General features: G+C 40.6%; 1 pseudogene; it reads right to left on the reverse strand.

The window, feature by feature from the left end:
• Positions 1-6,807: 6,807 nt before the first annotated feature.
• LOC100344013 (ATP synthase F(0) complex subunit B1, mitochondrial pseudogene) overlaps positions 6,808-7,220 on the reverse strand; it is a 754-nt pseudogene continuing 341 nt past the window's right edge.

The raw sequence follows: 7,220 nt of genomic DNA on the forward strand, positions 1-7,220 counted from the left end.
AGAATAATATAAAACCTGAACATCTACATTCTCCTTTCTGAGTTTCATACACCCTAAATCTACTGAAATTTGTCTTGTGTTAATAGGAAGTAGATCAAAACTGTTAGTGTGAAAGTCACACTGAGTAACTCTCAGTTCATATTTTCTTTTAAGGAAATTTTCAGACAAGTGTCTATGAAGTCTCTCTCTAAATGTACGGATATTTTTGATTTTAAACTTCCAAAGACCAAGTAAAAAGTGAGATAAGTTGTGAAGAAATTTTATTATCAATTGTAACTTAGTCACATCATAACAAGAGGTCCCAATATCCATAATCAATTAATCAATCATCAGAGGCACTATTGTTTTTTCCTTGCAATTTGGTCTTTCAGATTGTGTTCTTATTTTGGGGATTCTACTCAAGGTCAAGGATTCTACTCAAGGTTCTGCTCAAGGTTGTGTGTAGCAAAAGGAAACCCAGACATGACAATGTCTGTCCAAAGCAGAGGCACTGCTTCTTCTGAGAGCTTTTGGCAAGAGCCTGACGTCGTTTAAGCCTTCAGCAGCCCCCTCTCTCTGCATGTCCCATGATAGAACATACGTGACTCACAATCTTGAATTAAAAGACCTGTATGGCTTGGTGGTATCCGGTACAGAAGCTTCTACTTGGGCTGAGGTCACGTGTGCTCAGGTCTCATGCCAGTGCACAAATGATTCAGTCTCACAGCAGAGGGAACACCTTGAGGGTTTTAAAGTAACCAGCATTTTCCTGGTTCATGTAGGAGGGGGCTAGACAGATCTCTGCTAGGACAAGGAGAAGCAGTGATGTCTGCCAAGAGGCCATCAATAAGGCCTGCTGGACTTTATTCTTCTTGTTCAGATGTCCAAGCCTTTCATTATCTGCTTGTCCCTCAAATGTTCATGTCAATAGAGCTGTTTGGGGACCCTCTCCAGTCACGTCCTCCTCCCAACTCTGCACTCCCAACTCTGGGTCTACCTACCACCGATATTCTCTCAGTTTTGAAGTCTATTTTTCAAGGAGAGATATTCACCGATATTCAACTAAAATTCCTGTGGATGGGCAAGAAAGCAAAGCTATGTTCCTCACTCCTCTGCAAACACGTGCACACACACACAAAGACAGAGAAACTGATACACAGACAACAGACTCGTTAAAATTTTTACTTTCCTCTTGTATTTATATTTTTAGGAGTCATTTTTTGATACTATAATGGAATACCCAAGGCAACTAACTTTACAGAGAGAGGAGATTTATTTAGCTCCAAATTCTGGAGGTCCAAGGCCTAGATCAGCAACACATCAGCTCTGTTTCTGTGAGGGGAGCGCATGGCAGTCACTGAGCATGCACGGTATTGTGCGCTAAACCAGGAAGCCTAAGCGGAGGAGGATAGATTAAACTCAGGCTTTTGTATACACCCTCTCCTGAAAACTCAAGAGATAACTTGAGAACTACCTTCTGAGGAGACAATCCTAGTGACCTAAGGACCTCTCTCTAGGGCCCACTTCCTAAAGGTTTCCATCTCCCACAGTGCCATTCTGGGGACAAAGCCTTGAACATGTAGGCCTGTGGGGGTTTTTCAAACTATTATCCAAATCACAGCAATTCATTGGTAAACAAAATAATCATCCGTCCAATTATGCAAGCCAGAAAGCAGAGAGTAATTCCTGATACTCCTCCCTTACTGGCCATAATCGCCCATTTCCACATCTCTCGTAGTCTCCACCCTGCCACGTTTTCTTTGATGTCGTTTAGCTCGTTTAGCTCGGATCCATAAGGAATCACAAACATTTGCTCCCTGTCATCCTGGAATGCAAGATTGTTTTGTGAAAATGGGTTTTAGAAACCAGATCCATTCCTGAGACACCCAACTAAAAAGAATCAGGAAGCCATGGGGCAGGCACTCACCAGTGCCTGCCTTGGCTGTGTTTTACAAGCCCAGACAAGTGAGATGTGCTTTATGACTTCAGGCCTAGTCTTCATGGTGAATGCCAACACCTGCCAATAGCAGCGCACCAGCTCTCACTTCCTGCCACGAGTGTGGGTGAACTTTCACAATACTTCATGTCACTTTTCTCTTTCCTAATAACATTCCAACTTTGTCTTTGTTTCTCAGACATGCCAGTTGCCACACTGGCCCACGCGTGTATGTCCTGCATTGCAATCCTATTCTTTGTTTATCCCCCCAAAATCTCTTTGGCATAGAGATTTGTTTCTGTATTTTTGTCTGACTCTGGCATTATGTGACAGAAATGGACTCACCCCACAGAGGCGAGTGTCCCTATGCCTACAGCATGTCGTACTCACACTTGGTCAACTGGAGGCCCCGCCTTCTGCTTCTGTTTCTCCAAATGTTCATCTATTTTCTAAAATGCTTTTTCCTGTTGGGCAGCTTCTTTCTTTAAAATGGTCAGTTCATTTTGTAAAGTGGCATTTTTTTTAGAGATTTATTTATTTATTTGAAAGTCAGAGTTAACACAGAGAGAGAAGGAGAGGCAGAGAGGCAGAGAGAGAGAGAGTGAGCAAGCGTGATCCACTGGTTCACTTCTTAATTGGCTGCAATGGCCAGAGCTACACCGATCCAAAGCCAGGAGCCAGGAGGTTCTTCCAGGTCTCCCATGTGGGTGCAGGGGCCCAAGGACTTGGGCCATCTTCTACTGCTCTCCCAGGCCATAGCAGAGAGCTGGATCAGAAGGGGAGCAGCCGGGTCTCGAATTGGCGCCCATATGGAATGCAGGCACTGCAGGTGGTGGCTTTACCCGCTAAGCCACAGCGCCAGCCCCAGCATTTTTTTCTTAAAGCTTTTCAGATTCACATGTCAGGAGTTCCTTTTTGTCTGTGTCTCACTACACAAGATTTACAAGTCACGTATCACAGCCTCCTGCTCTTTCTCCTCCTCCCCTGGTGAAGGTCTGTCCTTTGCTGGCCTGGGAGGATTTCTTTTGCCAGCTCCTTTGTGACAGCTCTAGTGCTGTGACCTGACACTAATTTGATTTTTATCCTGGAGACCTGTGAGATTGGTTTCTTCCCTTAGTATGAGTTGATTCTGTATTCTTGGTTCTTCTTGATGTATTTGAATTGTTCCATGTAACTCGGAAATGTCACTTCTTTTACCTTTTTTCTTCATTATTTCTATTTATTTCTATTTATTTGAGAGACAGAGAAGGACAGAAATAGAGACAGAGAGAGATGTGCCATCTACTGACTCAATCTCCAAATGACCTTAGTAACCAGGGCAGGGTTGAGCCATGCGGAAGCCAGGTGTGTGGAACTCAAGACAGGTCTCCCATGTGGGTGGCAGGGACACAGATACTTGAGCTGTCTCCTGTGGTTTCCCAGGGTGTGCATTAGCAGGAAACTGGAAACATAAGCAGAGCTGGGACTCAAACCCAGGCATTCTGATATGCAATGAAGGTATCCCGAGCGGTGACTTAGCTTCTGTGCTGAATACTTGCCTCTGCTCTTACTTTTTCTAAGTAAATTGTGTGCTTTCTTGCTTGCATTCATCTACTGTTGAGGTAAGTCCCTGTGTTGTTTATGGTTCTGTCTCCATGCCTCTCAAATACAAAATAATAAAAAGAAAATGAAGGAAAGAAAAAGAAAAGTAAGTCATGAATCCAGCGTCAGATAAGTTTTTGAGTCCTGGGCCTGCCAGTTACCAAGTTAGTTGAGCTTCCCCTCAGTATAACTCTATTTCCTTATGAAATCTGAAAGCCATAGTTTATAACTCATTTACTACAGGGAATATTTATGGAGAATAAAAGATAGGACATAGGACTTATCTAACAGGAAACAGAGCAAGTTCATTTTAAAGGGATTCAATTAGTTATCAGAAAAGCACCTTTTGTGTGATGTTTAGGGTCCAGGATTCTATAATACATGTGAGTGCTTTACGAGCAGAGACTGTGGCTATGGGTGATTTAATAGCTAAGTTCAGCAATGCCAGAATTCAGTGTTACAGGCAGTAATCTCATGTGAGCCAATGTGATAGCAACACTGTGGTTATGTAGCGAACTAAAATGAGGACATTGTGTGTGGTGATTTCTTAATACTCCTCAAATCCCTAAAAATGAGGGCGTGAGTGAAATGCCCAGAGTGTGGTCTCCCCTGAAATTCAGGGGACACATTCCATGACCTGACTCCACGGATAGCATCAAACGCTATCCCAGGGATCTTCTAAAAGGTCATGGAAAGTACGTTTTATAAAAAAAGTGCACAAATTTCAAGACTATTTTGTACCCCAATAAACATATCTTTTAATTCCATTTTTCCTAAACTTTTAAATAAGCTTTATACTTACTATGTGTTTTCCTTTGTTTTAATTCATAATTTAGGCACAATAAGAGATCAGTAAGAATAACTAATAATCAAATAGAGTAATTACAGTGTAACACTTTAATAAAAGTTTTTAAAAACTTATGAGTTGTTTATTTCTAGAATTTTCTGTGTAATATTGAGCAAAACCAAAGACTACTATAATAGTCATTTGGTGCCTTTCACTTTCACACAGCTAAGGCTGCATTTTAACAAAAAGACATTAGAGGGCACAAAGAACCAATTTATAAGTACTCTTCTATTAGAATGAATGTTTTGCAAACAGTAGGAATATTTTTGGAAAAATGGCAGGACAAAGGCATAACTTATCAATATTAACCTTGAATGTAAATGGCCTAAATTCTCCAATTAAAATAATGGCTAAATGGATTAAAAACAAAACCTATCTATTTGCTGCCTACAAGAAACACACTTACCTTGGAGATACACGCTCAGAGGAAGGAAAAAGATATCCCATACTAATAGAAAGCAAAAATGAGCTGGTGTAGCCATCCTAATACCAGACAATGTAGGCTTTAACACAAAAACTGTTAGAAGAGACAAAGCAAGGTGCTATGTAATGATTCAGGGATCAATTCAACAGGAAGATATGACTAGAATAAATGTATATGCAACCAATTACAGGGTGCCTGGCTGTTTAACACAAATGTTAATGGATCTAAAGGGAGTCATAGATTCCACTACAGTAATAATGTGGAACTTCAGTTAGGCCATAAAACAAATCTCAACAATTTCAAATAAATTGAAATCATACAATGTATCTTTTCAGACAAGAATGGATTGAAGCTGGAAATTAGCAACTTAAGAAAATAGAGAATATGCAAACACGTGGAGACCGAACAACATGTTCTTGAATGAACAGTGGGTCACAGAAGAAATCAAAAAGCAAATAAAATTCCTATAAATTAATGAAGATGAAACAAGACCACACATCAAAACTTTTGGGATACAGCAAAAGTAGTGTTAAGGGGGAATTTTATAGTGTTAGTGCCTACATCAAGAAATTGGAAAGGCATCAAATCAGTGATCCAACAGTGGATTTCAGGGACCTAGAAAACAACAAGTCAAACTCAAAACTAGTAAGGAGACAGAAATAATTAAAATTAGAGAAGAAATAAACAAAACTGAAACAAAAAATACAAAAAATCAGCAAAATAAAAAGCTGTTCTCTTTTAAATAAGCAAAATTGATATACCATTGGTCCAACTATCTAAATAAAAGAATACAAAAATTAATAAAATCAGAGACAAATAAAGAGATGTTACAACAGATACCACAGAAATAAAAAGAATCATCAGGAATTACTACAAACAGCTATCATGCAACAAACAGGAATATCTAGAAGAAATGGATAGATTTCTGGACACATGCAATCTATTAAAATTGAGTCCTGAAGACATAGAAAACCTAAATAGACCAATAAGCAGGACAGAGATTGAATCAGTAATAAAGACCCTCTCAACAAAGAAAAGCTGATGGCTTACTGCTGAATCCTACCAGACTTTTAAAAAGAACTAATTCCAATTCTTCTCAAATTTTTCAAAATAATCACACACTAGAACCCGGTGTGCCAGCACCACAGGCAGAGGATTAGCCAAGTGAACCTCAGTGCCAGCCAGCCCATTTCTTAACTGGATTGTCTGTTTTGTTGTTGTTGAATTTCTTGAGCTCTTTATAGATTCTGGAAATGAATCTTTGATCAGTTGCACAGTTTGCCAGTATTTTCTCCCATTTGTTGGTGGCCTCTTCACTCTGCTCATTGTTTTTTGGCAGTGCAGAAGCCCCAGTGTGACGTAGTCCCATTTGTTAATTTTGGCCTTGATTGCCTGTGCTTCTGGGGTCTTTCCCACGAAATCTTTCCCTATGCCAACGTCTTGCTGAGTGTCCCCACTGTTCTCTAGTAATTTCATGGTATCACATTGTAGAGTTGGGTCTCTGATCCATTTCAAGTGGATTTTTGTGTAAGGTGTGAGGTAGGGGTCTTGTTTCATCCTTCTGCATGCAGAGATCCAGTTTTCTCAGCACCATTTGTTGAAGAGACATTCTTGGCTCCAGGGGTTGATTTTTTTGCTCCTTTGTCAAAAACAAGTTGGTTGTAGATATGTGGATTGATTTGTGCAGTTTCTATTCTGTTCCATTGTTCTACATGTCTGTTTTGTGCAGTATCAGGCTATTTTTTTAAATACTTCAATTTTCACTTTATTGCAGGATGGTAGAATTAATTATAAATTCAAAGCATAACTGGGTAATCTTTTAGTCAGGCAGCCTGTTTTAATAAAAGCAAACTGCTCATGAAGCATGATCACGGAACAATTCGAAATACATAGAACAAAGGATGAGAAGCATGACTGGCCAAAGGTTGTCTCATTTTGTGAAATTCAGATTTCACTTTCAGGAAAGATAAAGCATAACTTCTGTAGAGGGCAACAGTCCCATTTAGTCTCCATCTGATGAGTCAGCTCTTTCTAACCGCCTCAGCTGGGGCAGGTGCACCTCAGAACTGGCTGTGCCTGAGCCTCCTGTGCCAGCAGCTTTAGATGTGCAATGCCCTTGGCGGTTGTGTCCTAATCCTGCTCTCCACCCAGTGTATCACGTGCTCCTGTTCCTCCTGCTGCATCGTATTCTGCACGGAGATGTGGTAGTCCAGGCGATCCTTCACCTTGTAACATGCTCTGTGAAGCCATTCCTGGAGAGTCACCTCCAAGGCCATAGCAGTGTTATTCCTCTGCACATAAGAAAGGCAGTGGCGCTTCTGAACCAGAGCCTGCTGACTTCTCCAAAACAGATGCATTCTGGATTTGTTTGATGGACACCTGCTTCACCTCTTCTAGTTGAGCGATTTTTGCTCATTGAGTTTATCAGCAAATTTGCCGATTGAGGCACCCTA

Source organism: Oryctolagus cuniculus, chromosome 13, assembly GCF_964237555.1.
Source record: "Oryctolagus cuniculus chromosome 13, mOryCun1.1, whole genome shotgun sequence".
Lineage (NCBI taxonomy): Eukaryota > Metazoa > Chordata > Mammalia > Lagomorpha > Leporidae > Oryctolagus > Oryctolagus cuniculus.